The sequence below is a fragment of the Nannospalax galili genome, unplaced genomic scaffold (genome assembly GCF_000622305.1).
Source record: "Nannospalax galili isolate Female #2095 unplaced genomic scaffold, S.galili_v1.0 scaffold418, whole genome shotgun sequence".
NCBI lineage: Eukaryota > Metazoa > Chordata > Mammalia > Rodentia > Spalacidae > Nannospalax > Nannospalax galili.
The window spans coordinates 489940-504452 of record NW_008342003.1 but is presented as its reverse complement, the minus strand read 5'-3'; the positions used below and the strand labels follow the sequence as shown (position 1 = coordinate 504452).

At 46.2% G+C, this 14513-nt stretch overlaps 1 protein-coding gene and 1 pseudogene across 4 annotated transcripts in view; both read left to right on the top strand.

Moving 5' to 3' along the window:
* Fat3 (FAT atypical cadherin 3) overlaps positions 1-14513 on the top strand; it is a 692898-nt gene that overhangs the window by 418328 nt on the left and 260057 nt on the right. The gene's annotated exons all lie outside the window — the stretch shown is intronic.
* On the top strand, positions 500-880 carry LOC103737925 (annotated as a pseudogene).

Here is a 14513-nt window from a genome sequence, read left to right as displayed (position 1 = left end):
TTTGTGCAAGGCAAAAGATAAGGATCTAGTTTCATTCTTCTACAGGTGGAGATCCAGTTTTGCCAGCACCATTTGTTGAAGATGCTGTCTTTCCTCCATTGTGTGTTCTTGGCACCGTTGTCAAATATCAGGTGGCTGAAATTGCATGTACTCAGGTTTGGATCTTCAGTGATGTTCCACTGATCTATGTGTCTGTTTTTGCACTGGTACCATGCTGTTCTTATGACTATAGCTCTGTATTATACTTTGAGATCAGGTATAGTAATCCCCCCAGCATTGCTCTTTGTGCTCAGTGTTGCTTTGGCTATCCAGGGTCTTTGGTGCTTCCATATGAATTTGAGGATGATTTTTTCTAATTCTGTGAAGTATGTCACAGGGATTTTGATTGGGATTGCATTGAATCTCTATATTTCTTTTGGTAGGATGGTCATTTTAACAATATTTCTCTTTGGATGTAACTGGAGTGACTGAAACACTTATAGACTATTGTGCTAAAAGAATGTTGAAGTGCTTTTCATGTGTCCCTGGGCCGGACTACAGGTCTCTCCTTACAGCTGCGGTGGCCAGAGTCACGGTTGGACAGGCATTTGGAAAGCTTCTTCCGCTGTTTATTGGAGTACTGGCTGGAAGGAGTGCGGCTGAAGCTGTCACCAGAGGTGGCATTACGCTTCCAGAAAAGTCTCGAGGAGAAGTACTGCAAGCAGTGGTGGTAGCTGTGGGATCAGGCACTAAAGGAAAGGGTGGAGAGATTCAAGTAGTTAGTGTCAAAGTTGGAGACGAAGTTCTTCTCTCAGAGTACGGAGGCACCAAAGTTGTTATAGACAATAAGGGTTATTTCTTATTTAGCAACGGTGACGTTCTCGGGAAGTATGTAGACTGAAAGCACTGTTGAAATGGCATCACACAAAGCTGCCCATTCCACTGAAGCTCTGAAATATTTCATCATGTAAATAATGTCCATGCCGCCCTTTATAATAAACTGATGATATCTAAACTGATGACATCTGTTGTCTGTGAAGGCTAGTTTCTCTGTGCTGGTGGGAACATTTCCAAATAAAATAATGTAAATGAAAAATGTTGAAGCATGAGAGAAAACTGTTCTGTTTATGACTCAAAATAGGTATTTCCACATGAAGTGGCTACTTTCTTCAGGAAAACTGTGCTGGGTCATTGGTGGTTCAGTAACGAAGCCTAAGAATTCAATAGACACAGCATCTCCGATATGACCCTCTATTTGTAGAAGATGGAAGGTCTTCCTTTGACTTTGGTTCTATTACGTGATATGCAGAGGAAGAAGCCAAGCTTGAGCTATCTCAGAGACTCTTCTCTCTGTAAATCAAAGACTTGCCATTACCTTATCACGATCCACATTCAAGTCAGAGCTCTGCAGAAATTTCAATTCCATTCTATCATTTCATCTTCTTAAAGGACTTAAGTGGTTTAAGTGGAAAGTACACAGATTAGCTCATCACAACATTGGGTGGTGAGTTTCCTCTGCTCTCAAAAACCTCCTAGAGCATTTACTCTGGGAAACAAAGATCTGCAATAAAGAGAAATCAAGCTGGGCGTGGTGGTGCACACCTTTAATCCCAGCACTTGGGAGGCAGAGGCAGGTGGATCTCTATGAGGTCAAGGCCAGCCTGGTCTACACAGTGAGTTTCAGGACAGCTGGGACTACACGGAGACCCTGCTTCAAAAAGACCAAAAAAAAAAAAAAGAGAGAGAGAGAGAGAGAGAGAAATCAATATGTTATAAAAGCAATAATAAGCTTGGTGAGATGCCTAACAGCTGTTGGTCTTTCTGTTAGTGGAGGTGTGTGTGGGACTGATCAATCAGTGTGCTGCCCTGGCTCCCAGCTTCACAGCTCCTCTTGTGCTTAGATGACGGGTATAAGCTAGGTTGTTCCATGAACCCCATCCTGTCCAAAGAAGCCTGACAGCCACCCCATTGTCTTTCCATGTGTGGCCTCAGCCTTTCCATATTCTTCTTACTGAGAATTTCATACATGCAAATAATGTGTTTTGATCAAATCCATGCCCCACTCCCTCTCCTCCAACTCCTCCCTGATTTTCTGCAACCTTTCCCTCCCAACCTCATGTGTTCTTTCTTTCCTTTAAAACCCACTGGGTCTACTTAGTGCTGCCTGTGTGTACATGGATGTAAAGCATCTCCTGGAACATGTACTCATACACATGTCTAATCAGGCTGCATACCTGAAGGAAACCCACTCTCCCCCACTAAGTGGTCATCGTATTAAACTGGCCTCTAAGTTCTTGCCACTGTATCATAGGTTCATGCATCTCCCTGCCCTCAGCAGAGAAGCTCCTTTCTACAGTAGTGATTACGAGAGGCTGCGGCTGCTCACAGTGCAGGAACAAGCTACGGACTGCTCAGCTCTAAATGGGAAGTCACATCGAGTCTTTCTGTCTTTAAGGACGAAAGTTATATGGACATAAGCCTTCTTAACTAGAAGACCCCGGGTTATCTGTGAGTTAGGTTCTGGCTTCATGTCCCTACTCCTGCGGACTTTGATCATCACTGCAAACACCTCATATCTTCTCAGAATCATCACTCTGCCCTCCCAACTTGCCCATTTCTGATGAACAACATTCAAAAGTTCTCTCATGAACTAAGAAAATTCCCTTACTGAGCAAACACTCTCAGTATCAGGCACTGTGCTTCAAGAGTCTGGACCAAGAGACAAGTGAGCGAGAGACATCATCCACCACTGGGACGCCAACAGCCCGCCCGGGCTGCTGTCTGTGTTACAGTGCATGATGGGAAGCCTGCGTTCCATCGAATTCTGGGTCTAGACAAAGCTCTGGGTAGCATGCCTGCTCTTCTGAGAGCCCCAGATCTGATTTAGACATGTCCAGATGTTGCTTTAGGAGAGGAGGTGGCTTTGGAAAGAGATTGGCTGATAAGCCAGGAAGTGTCAGTCCGGTTTTCATGTGATTTGTCTCATGAAGGACAAAACAAAGACTGTCACGTGCCTCATCTCTTGCTCAAAAAGTTAACTTAAATTTTCTCGTGGTTGCAATGTCGTTGTAAAGAATAACAGGGCCGTAGCATATCTCTTCATTACCAGCACTGAAGTCACGAACGCACTCCTGAGAGACAAGCTGGGCAAACAGCAACACAGAAATGTCAGTTCTACCAAGTTGGAGACGCGCAACTACGGGCTGACCTGGTGCACATGACGTCCTGGAGGTGTCCTGTGTCTTCGCTGGTGTGTGCTTATGAAACGGTCAGAAACAGGAGCATGGAACTATAGATAATGGAGTTTATCCTTCAGGCTGAGTCACTTTTCTATACTATGGGAATGACTGACTCCACTACTCTGCGTAACAAACAGCCTCATCATGCTTAGGGCTTTTGTTTTTAAGATAAACGAGCTAGTGCATCTAGAATTCCTGGAAACAAACTGAGCTCCCAGCCAAAGCGGCATGTTGTTTGAAAGTTCTCTTTTTCGCCTCAACACACTGCGCACTTCCTGTCAAGGTGACAGGTGCTGTTGAGGTTTGGTAAGCTCACACGCTGTCTGGCATATACTTTGGAGTGGCCACAGTCATGTGGATATGAATGTCAACATATGGTCCTCGTGAACTTCACTTTGCAGCTACGTTAAGTGGAGAGTAGAGCTGTGTTTGTGTAAGTTTCGGCAGAACTCTGCTCTCCGATCCTTCCGTGGTCTGCGGGACATGATCTTGACCCCAGTGCAGGACCATGGCCCGGGGCCTTCGCGGGTGGTTTTTCTAGTCGCTCTTACTGCTGCGTTCTTTCTGCTTGCTTTAGCTACAATTTCACATCTGCAACATCACGATCACCAGTTTTCTTAGTCGCTTTCTGACTCTCATTTGGAGAGCTGCAATGTATGTTTAAGAGTCCAAGTTTTATAAGTGAGTAACAGACCACAGTCAGCTCACTGTATTCCCCACGAGACCTCATTTCTCCGGGTTAAGGCATTTGTCAGTTATTATAATCATGTGAGTGCGTTACTACTGCAGTATATAGAGTCACACATGGAGGGGCTGTCAGGTTGCCGTCCAGACTAAGTCTGCTTTGGCTCCAAAGTCACGAACCGTACCTTTTCCTTAAGGTGAGGCTGAGTGTGTGCATGGTGGGGACCAGAGATGGGAAGAACGCTTCTTTCCCTCCTGAGGCCCTAAGAATCTACCACACTAGAGCAGGAATTCCAGAAACTTCTTTGAGTGCAGAGTATTTGCTCTGCTTCTGATGAACTATGAAGACCATGCGCTCCAAGAGCTGAGTACCTTTCTATGTAGTTCAGGAGCTTCCAGTCCCGTGGCTCTGTGTAAAGCTATGGTGCGGTTGTGAAAGCATCAGTGTCATTACCACGGACTCCCTCTGAGGTGTCTAAACCCTCTGGCCTGCCTCCTCTGCTGGGAGCCAGTCAGGACCCCGGCCTTATGCTTGGCAGTACCTGAGCACAGAAAAAGATCTAAGGGCAGAAATGTGAGTTGTGTGTGTCCCCCGTACCAGTGAGCGTGAAGGGCTAGGCAGGTTGTTATAGCAGCTCTTGGTTGTTATAGACAGACTCTGCTGTTGAGAATCACCACTCTGTCTCAGGGACTGTGCAGGTTTTATTCACACAGCCGCTTTTGCTTTCCCGGTTTGTTTTCTGGAATGGAAATCCAATTTACTTAATTCCCTTATGGGAAAGCACGGGGGCTGCCCTTGGGCTCATGAGCTCCGTGCTGACAGCTTCTGCAAGCAAGGCCAGGTCTGGTTCTCCAATGCATTTTTGCACTCTTTCTCTGTGTCCCTCCTCCTGGAGCATCACGTCTTCTACTCTGTTAAAATCTGAACCCTCCTCTGTACGCCTCCTAGCTCCAGGAAAAGTTTGCTTCAGGGCTGTCATTTTTAAAATAATTTAGTCTCTTCTAGCATACTGAGCCAGAAAGTTTAAAGAGGCTCCATCAGGGCTCCCCGACTGATCGTGAGGACTCAATCCACAGCAGATTTCAGGCTCTGCCTCCTAGTGCTTGGCCTCTGAGCTGTGACCCAAGTCGCTGGGGCAGACGCAGATCATCCCTACTCATAGAACCCTCAGCTAAGAAGAGTCACTTTATCTTGCCAAGCACATCGTTCACTTTCACATATGAAAAAACAGTGCATAACAATACATTCCTCAGAAGAGTTCTGTATAGATTTGTTCAAGCAATGCACATATGGTTCAGGTTAGTGCCCAAGTCACAGTAAGTGCTCACTAATTATTAGTTATGAGCATTATGACAACTGTTTATTGTTATTAATAGAGCCAGTTAGACATGGGAAATTTTTACTCTAATTGCATACACATAAAAATAAAAGCACAAAATCACAAAAGGATTTGAGAAAGTTGTATGCTGTAAAATACTGTGAACACAGTATCTTCTCCTTTGAATATAAGTTCCATTAATAGAGTCAGCACAAGTTTCACCTAGAATTTAATGACTCCTTATGAGTAAAAGACAGCCCAGTGTTCCTTTCTCTCTACTTGGTTTACATTGTGTTGTCAGAAGTGTCCGAAATGATGAAGAAATCTTGATCCCATATTATAAAAAAAATCTTTCCAAAATATATTTGTGATATACATGTTGAGCATCTGCACGCGTGCTGTATATTCATGCATACTGTTTTATTTTCCTAGTGTCATGAGAATTCCATCAGTGATACAACCTTAATGTCTTACAATGTGAGCGCTGTATTCTTTCAGTGTTCTGGAGAGCAGAGGTTGAAATCCATGGTTCAACAGAGCCATGTGCTCTGAGGTCAGGGAGCCACCTGCTTTGCTTTTCCCAGTTCTGGTGACTGCAGGTCCTTGGAACAGGAGTGTATGCCTCTGTTCCATCCTCATGTGTTGGCCTTCTCTTCTGAGTTTCAAATCTCCCCTACCTACCTCTTTAAAAACCATCTGTCATAGGTTTAAGATCCATACAGGTAATTCAAGATAATTTCAGCTCAAGATCCTTAACTCTATCTTCAAAGACCCTTTTATTCGAATAAGGTCACATTCATAAATTATGCAGGTTAGGATAAACATGTCTCATGGTGAGCCACCATTTACCCTCTATAAACATGTAACAATTGTTTTGTTATTCTATCATATATTCCAAGTTTGGAAGTAGAATTTGTTTCTCTTTCTGTAAAAATTCAAGCAAACAAAAAATAATAGATGTTTAGAGAGGAAAATTTGTGTTCTTATACCGTTTAGTATTAGAAGGCTGAGCTCAGTACAAATGAGATTTCTAAGATCAAAGCACGTACCTATAGAATGAACTCTGAGGAAGGAAACCCACTTACCCAGCCTGGACTACGTGCCTGGTCTTGCAAGCGGGAGTAACTAGAGTGGGTCTTCCTGTGTGTGACCCTGAAGGGTGTGTGACTCTTCCTCTGTGAACTGCCTTTGTAAACCAGAGGAACTGATCCAAGTGACCCAGGACAGCCATGGTGCCGGTGGGGAGCAGCTCCTGGCAGATCTGCCTTGGCCTTGAGCCTTGCCTCGTTCCCCTCTCCCATATTCACCCCATGAATGCCTCTGGAACCACGAGAGCCCGATTCGAAGATGTCCTCGTGTGGGGCCACGTCCCACCCTCCCCTCTGGTGTCAGCAGTATCCAGCATGTCAGCAGGGTCAGCCGACATCAGGACAGAGAGCTGATGTAATTGGATATTCTAACCTCCAGTGCAAAACTGGACTGTCATCTCAATTATTTTCTGGACCCCACACAACCATTTGACTGGCAGGAAGACCATTTCACTAAGCAGATATTGGAAGTTTGTTTCTGGATCTCGTCCTAACTGGAGAGTTGAAGCTGCATTTAAATAAAAAAGAAATCCTTATGATAGTACAGAGATTGTTGTGATTTTCCCCTTTAATTTGTATCCGTAAGCAAATACAGTCAGTCATCCTCACTGCCTGCTTGGGGATGACTTCCATTTCTGGAAAGTGCAAAATGAGACTTCTCCCCCGAGCTGTGAGAGACAAAAGATGACTACCACCCCGGCCTCCTTGCCCACATGTGACGAGCAAGTAGGTAGACTCTAGATTCCTGTATGCTAGACATTCCCAAGAGCTGGGGGCGGGGGCTGTGGAAGCCAGATGTCCACCTCTGCTGTTCATCCTCAGGACACTTCCACATTGCTTTGGGAACCAGAATTCCCACCGATGTCAGAAGCTTGCTGATTAGGTTGAGCTGGCAAGTCAGCAAGGCCCGGAGATCTGCCTCCTCCAGTCTCCAGCCACCACTGGACACCACTACACCTGGCTTCTTAGGGGTGCTGTGGCTCAAGCTCAGGTCCTCACGCTTTCAAGAGAAGCACTTTATGAGAACCCTTAAGGACTTCTCTCCTCCCCTGCAAAATAGAACAAAACGCACAGATCCAAGGCAATCTGACGGAGGGAAGAACCTAGAGAACTCCTGGTCCGCTCCGAGCCAGTGCTACCTCTGTGACATCCTCAGTAGAGTTCCTTTGGTCCTTGTGGCACTCCTGTGAGATTCAACGACCCACGGTGGAGAAGCCAGAATTTCGTGCATTTCACTTTCAGTGCTAGCCACTTAAAGAAGTGTTTGCCTGTGTGGAAACCAAGCCCCAGGGAGGTTCCGTCACTGCATGAGGCTCATCTGGGTCACACTGACCCCTGAACCCAGGCCTGATAACTAGAAAGCTCCTCCACTCTTTCCGCTGGTTCTGCCCCTATTCAAATTCTGCTTCCCCCCAGGCTTTAGACCTGCACCCTCAGTCAGCGAGACATTCAGAGACCGCAAGCAGCTTCAGGCAGCCGAACAGCCGCTCAGGCAGTCCTGCAAGGGGCTCAGATGCAAAAGCTCCAGTCTGACAATGGAACAAGGCTGTCTGCATAGTTGTGGATTTACTGCGAGAAGACTCCCATTTGAGTCCCTCTTGGGCTTTGTATGTGTGCTGTAGCTTTGGAGAAGTCCTCTAATGTACCGATCCACCTTGAATGTATGTAAAGTCGGGATAATCCACCTGCTATGCTTTTCCCAAGAAGGATGTTGAAAGATAAAACACATGTATACAGATAGGAAGGTGCTTCTTCAAGGAGAGTCATACACTCAGGGATCATGGAGACAGTCCACAGCATTACTGATTTCATGGCCGGTGGACACTGGGTTACCACAGAAGGCTAAGGCATACAACACAGCCAGGACTCCTAACAGCAGGCAATGGTGCCTCTCTAAACACTTGGATTGTAGTAGTGCTGTGTGGGGTCTTGTGGTTACTTTTCAAGGAGATACATGAACAAATATGTCTATTAACACCAGATGAGGCAATGACCACAAACTAAAGAGACTATTCCCCCTACATCTAACTTAAAGAGCCAGTGAATTTCTTGGAGCTATTTACAGAAGTATCTGTGAGGGGTTTCTTACAGGAGCAGATCAAAGGCCTGAGTTACAGACAGCTCAGTTCTTTAGAACTCTCCCCTCCTGGGAGTTGTTCCTGCTTATATGAACTTGGGGAAGGGCCTTGTGAATCTTCTAAGTTTCAGGAACTTTCTAAGATTTGTGAATTTTATTTAGTTACTGTGCTGGATAGCTTTAGTGTCAACTTGACACACCTGGGTTGAGGGAGCCTCAACTGGGGAATTGCCTCCATTGGACTGGCCAGTGGCCATGTCTGTGGGGCATCTTCTTGATTGTTGAGTGATGTGGGAGGGCCCAGCCCACTGTGGGTGGTGCCACCCCTGGGCAGGTGGTCCTGTATTGTATAAGAAAGCAGGATGAGCAGGAGCCAGGGGAGCAAGCCAGTAGGCAGCATTCCTCCATGGTCTGTGTTCCAGCTCCTGTCTCCAGGTTCCTACCCTGAGTTCCTACCTTGGGCTCCCTGATGAACTGTGACCTGGGAGATGTAAGCTGAATAAACCCTTTCTTCCCCAAGTTGGTAGTGGTCAGAGTGTTTTGTCACAGCAATGGAGACACAAACCAGGACACTTACTGAGCCTTGTAAGTTTCTTCTCTTTCCACTGTGTAATGTGCCTCCCTCCTTCCTTAGGGAAGGAAATGGAATGTTTTAATCATGGGAAATCAGTACCCAACAGGTCTCTAATACAATCTGTGATGGGGGCCTGGTCACACACAGGTGGAGAGCCAAGGCCTCAATGTCTCACACTAAGAAGATGTCTAATATATATCTGTGGGATGATTAAAAGAAAGAATCACTGTCTTCAAGGTCCTCTTCAGTGTGGTGTGAGGTCCTTGTCATTATTCGAGACAGAGAACCGACCATGTAGCCTTCCGTGTCAATGTCTGCGTGCCTGTGCCACCACTACCAGGACAGCCCACGGCCACCTCTGGGCCCGGAAGCTGGCATGGCAACCCTTGCCATCCTCTGCCGGGCAGGCCACAGGCCACCTCTGTGGCTGTGGTGACATGCAGCATCCCTCCTCAGCAGAAGTGCCTCCGGGACCACTGGCCCTTTGGCTCCAGCTCATCAACCTGACTTCCCCTCTGTCAGCTATTTTCAGAATCACTGCCCACCCCCAGCCCAAATCAGTTCATCACCGTGTTAAACTGTGAGATATCAGGCAGGTATTCTGAGTAGCTTTAACCTCCTTACTGGGGGATGGTTCCAAAAATGTAGATTCGGATACCCATCACTATACAAATTTCATTCCATTCCGCCAAGGAATACACAGGTTGCCTGACAACCCTTATCCTTGGTCTCATGCCTAAAAGAAAATATCTGCTTCCTGAAGCTACTCTCACGTGTCCATCTCCCTGGAAATAGATTCTGGTGATCTCCCTACTATGAGTTACGGGAGCTTATACACACCCCTTAGCTTTGCAGCTCAGAGATGTTGTGAAACATGACTCTGCTGTCCCAAGGCCAACAGCCCCATAAAGATGACATGTCGGGCTTGTTTTGTGCTCTGCTAGCTTTCCAAGCTCATCGAAGGCTGCGGCACTGTACTTTGGGGGCAGAGTCAGAAGTTAACTGAAATGGCTGCCACATGACACCATGCTGAGACTCCTTCTCTGGCAGGCACCACTGCTGATGTCTCTGTAGAGATTCTCCTTCTGCTCTCCAAAGCGGAAGGAAATACACAGTCTGGGAGATCAGGGACTCTCTCCTCCGTACGCGCCCCTGGCAGAGGCAGGCTGGCGGAGGAGTGCTTCACGTTCTGAGCACTTTCCCTTCTACAGAGTGAGTCATGGTTTTCTGAAGACTTATTCTTTAAATATAATCCTGCAGCACTTTATTTACTTCAGTTCATGTTAAGAAGTTTTCTGAGTCGATGGCAAAGAATAATTCTTAAAACGTGTGAATACCAAATGCAAGATAAAAAAACAAAATTGCAGTTTAGACTTCAGATTTATTTGAAAAGAGGATAATGATAGTAATTACCCAGTTTGAGTTTTGAGGAAGGCTAATTGGATCCCGAAAGCATTTGTATGCACAAGGAAAAGCATAAATACAAAAGACCATCTGGTCCTTATCAGCTTACAGCACTAACACTGTCTGTAATTATTTTTTCTATATTGTTTTGATGTTGACATTTTATGAAGCAATACATCCTACCCTGGTTAGGGGATAACCTATATTCCTGAAAAAGTGGGGATTGCCCCATTTTTACCAATAAATTTTTAGGAATTCTCAGGCAAATGAGACAGTATTTTTTCAAGAACTAGGTAAACATCTTATTGTACCAGAGACATGTTTATAAACTTCTCTGACTCATCAGACTTGTCCTGTCAACAAACTGCTCTTCCAAATGCTTAGATTGCATTAAATGTGTTTGTGTTGTGTTCTCCTTTATCCAGACAGGTAAAAGTTGAGACCAACACTTTCAGTAAAAATATCCAAGATCATTTTTGGAAGCAAAGCTTTGGTTGACCCACTCCTTGACACACTCCTGACAATTTCAGTTTTTATTTTTCTCATTCATGTGATTTTTATCTCCAACTCCTATAGCATCGCCTGGTATGTGGCAGGTGGCCCATAGTTGTGTGCAGTGATGTGTGGGCACATGAAGTGGAATTTGGGCTTTCGGTCTCTGATACCTGTGGATTGACTGTTATCAAGAGTCATAGAACAAACCACCGCGACAGGTGGCATCTTTAAACACCCAGCATTTCATTAGATCTAAAATGAAGCAGAAATGCACTGATTTAAGTCATCAGTGACCCTTAGCTGATGAATGAGTCTAGGGTCTCCAGGACAACTTTCTGCCATGGCTCCCCCAAGCCTGGCTGAGCTAATCTATTGATCTGATCACTTGTACCTGGGTTTGGCTTATATTTGTGGTTAAGCTTGGCTACAACGAGGACTTGCAGTTGCTTGGGAGGACAGATGTCCCTGAAGTTGGCAGAGCATACTGTGTTGATGTAGTAAGTTGTTGCTGTTTCGGCTGCTGCCTCCCCCACGGCGGGGGGCAGGGGATGAGTAGGGGAGGAGTCAACACAGACCCCAGGAGGCTCACTGTCTTGCAAGCAGAGCTCTTGTTATTGCATACAAGGGAGCAACCTTTATGCCCCTCCCTGTCCTCCCACTGGTCCCCGAGTCTGAGATGTTTCTCTCTCATTGGTTCTTCGGGTGCGTCAGAGATCTCCAGGTCTCCCTGCAGAACTTAGGCTAGGTCCTCAGACTCAAAACAAAGCCGCCTTGGCCTGTCCCTCCACAGTAAGTGGCTAAGGACAGCCCAGGTTCGAGGGTAGCTAGACTTGTCTCAAGGAGAACCTGCAGACAACAGGCAGCCACCTCATGTGCCGTGCTATTTAGTGAACCTGAAAGGCATATTTACGGAGTCACCCTAAAACGGTGTTTATTTAAGCAAGAGTGACAAGTCCCAGATATGTAACTATGATGTGCAGGTGGAGGGGCATGAGGAGGAGGTGTGAAGACCGTGATTACAAAGGAGCCCAAGGAAAAGGGCTGGAAACAGGAAGGTGACGGGAGAGAACTCCAAAGAAGGAGAGCTTTGCCCAAGTGTGTGTTTGAAGCCAGACTCCTAAGCATGGACAACATTTCCTTCTATAGAAGCTGTTATGGTAATTTTCGTACATCAGTCATAAAAGATCATGACTGGACTCTGTTGGAAGCAACCTACATAATTCCCCAACTATATTTTCATCCCGTGTGTGTGTGTGTGTGTGTGTGTGTGTGTGGTGTATACATACATATGCACAGGTACGTACACGAGGAGGCCAGAGGATGACCTCCAGTGTCCTGCCTCTTAGCCCCTGCCTTTTCCACTTGAAACAGGGTGTGTCAGGGAACCTGGGGCTAAGCTGGCAGCCAGCAAGACCCAGAAATCCTGTGGTCTCTGCCCACCAGAGTGCTGGGGTTATAGACACCCACAACCACACCCAGCTTTTTACATGGGTGCTGGGCATTTGAACTCAGTTCCTCATTCTTGGACAGCAAACCCTCTTTCTTACTGAGCCATCTCCTCAGCCCCCAGCTACAGTTTCTGTGACAGGCTCACTGTGTCCCTCATGGTAGAGTCCCTGTGAGAGTTACCCTTTACACTCACCAGACATAACTTGCACAGGCCTGTTCTGCTCTCTTCTTTCTGACAAAGCCTAGGAAATTTATTTTCTTTTTCCCCTTGGCTTCTGGGACCCTCAGACCCAAATTCAAAACTCAGGTGTGATTATATACACATAACAAATTTGACATTTTCCAGCACCTCCTTTTCCTCGACACCAACGCTTGAATTCCTTGTCATTTGCTTCTTTCCTTGTATGAACTTTTTGCTTTAATGTACCTCAAAAACTATTAAGTCAGTTGGCAGACATGTGCTAAGCGCTTATTGTACTTAGAGTTAGATAAAAGACATAGAATTATGAAAGAATAAAAAAGATCTGTATCCAAAAAGAACAGAAATAGTTTAGCCCAGGACACATTCGCAGGAGGATGTTAAGAACAGCCACAAATCAGAGGAACGGACCGCAAATGAAGCAGTCACTAAAAACAAGGTGAACGGTGTGAGCTGGGACACCTGGCTGAGTCCTTGCACCTCATCCAAAGCTAAGTCCTAACTGAAGAAGCCCGTGTCAATAGGATGAGCTGCTTCAAGCTCATACAACTTGTACCTGCTCAAGAGAGCAAATATATCATGGATATTTCCTTCTAAATCGATTCCTCATGCAGGAAACAGGGCAGAGTCCTTAAAACAATTCTTCAGTGTAACGGCATGTAGGGCCCAGGAGGGGCAGCTGTACAAGATGCCAAGGCCACAGAGTACGTCTTACTTCCAGTGAGTGCTGAGGTCTCCTGAGCCCTCCCTGACTGTCCATAGCCACAAGCCCAGCAGATAAGCTGAGTTTCTACTCACCTTATTTCTGAGTATTAATTCCTCTGTCCATTTAAAACCGAATGCAGGGGATGGTAGACATTTGCCTCCTGTTTGATGGGACAAATAGCTCTGGCAAAAACAGGGTTTCCCACTGCAAGTCGACTCTGGGGGCAGGAGACCGTTTTTAAATGATGCGCCGTGTGTCTCCCTTACCTTTCCCATCGCTGGAATAAAATACACTGACAAAACTAACAAGGAAGAAAGGGGTTGATTCCAGGCACAGTTCAAAGCACCATCCATGGCGTTGGGGAAGTCAAGGCAGCGGGAGCCGGAAGCAGCTGGTCATGCAGAATCCACAGTGGCAGAGGACTCAAGAGTCCAGAAGCATGAGGCAGCTGGGCATACTACATCCGCCATCAGGAAACAGAAGCAGTTCGTGGACCAGTGCTGCCCTCATTTGGGGTGTATCTTCCCACTTCAACCCAATCCCAAAGGTCTCCCAGAGGCATGTCTAAGGGCTTATCTAGGTGATTCTAGATCCTGTCAAATTGACAATCAGTACAGGATTGACTCTCACAGGATTGACTAGTACTCAGCAGACCAGGGACTTTAGAGGCTGATACCATTCATATTTTTCTTTCCTTCTGAAGCCTCTGTCTGCCATTATCTGTGCAGCAACCGTGAAGTGAGTGGAACAGGGAGAGGTGCTTTTTGGTTGTGAGGACCAGATGAACCAAGTGGCCATTGTTCATTTTCGTGATGACTTTCTGAAAAGAAGAACATGAAGATGGTTTCCTTACAGGGTAACTTAGAGCCAGGAGAGATGGTGTAGGCCTAATACCAGAACTTGGGAGCTGAAGGCTCGGGGACCAGGAGTTCAAGGTCATCTTCAGCTGAGTGGTAAGTCAAGGTCAGCCTGGGACACATGAGACCCCATCTATAAATAAATAAATAAATAAGGTATAGTTTTAATAACAGGCACCACCAAGGTCAGATGAGGCACTTTCACGGTCAGGTGTGACCCCTTTGACTGCTCTGACCTGTGCCACATGGTAGGTGCGGCTGTGTGCTAGGCATGCCTGCTCTTACACTTGATGCCTCTTCTTGCTTCAGGGGGTGCTGTCAGCCAAGAAGCCATACTGAGTCTGTCCCTGGGCAGAGCCTTCAAATGCAGAGAGCCACCTGTCATCTCCAGGGACAGGGACAGTCCCCACGTGTGGGTGTAGAAAGCCTTTTGTCCTCAGAGT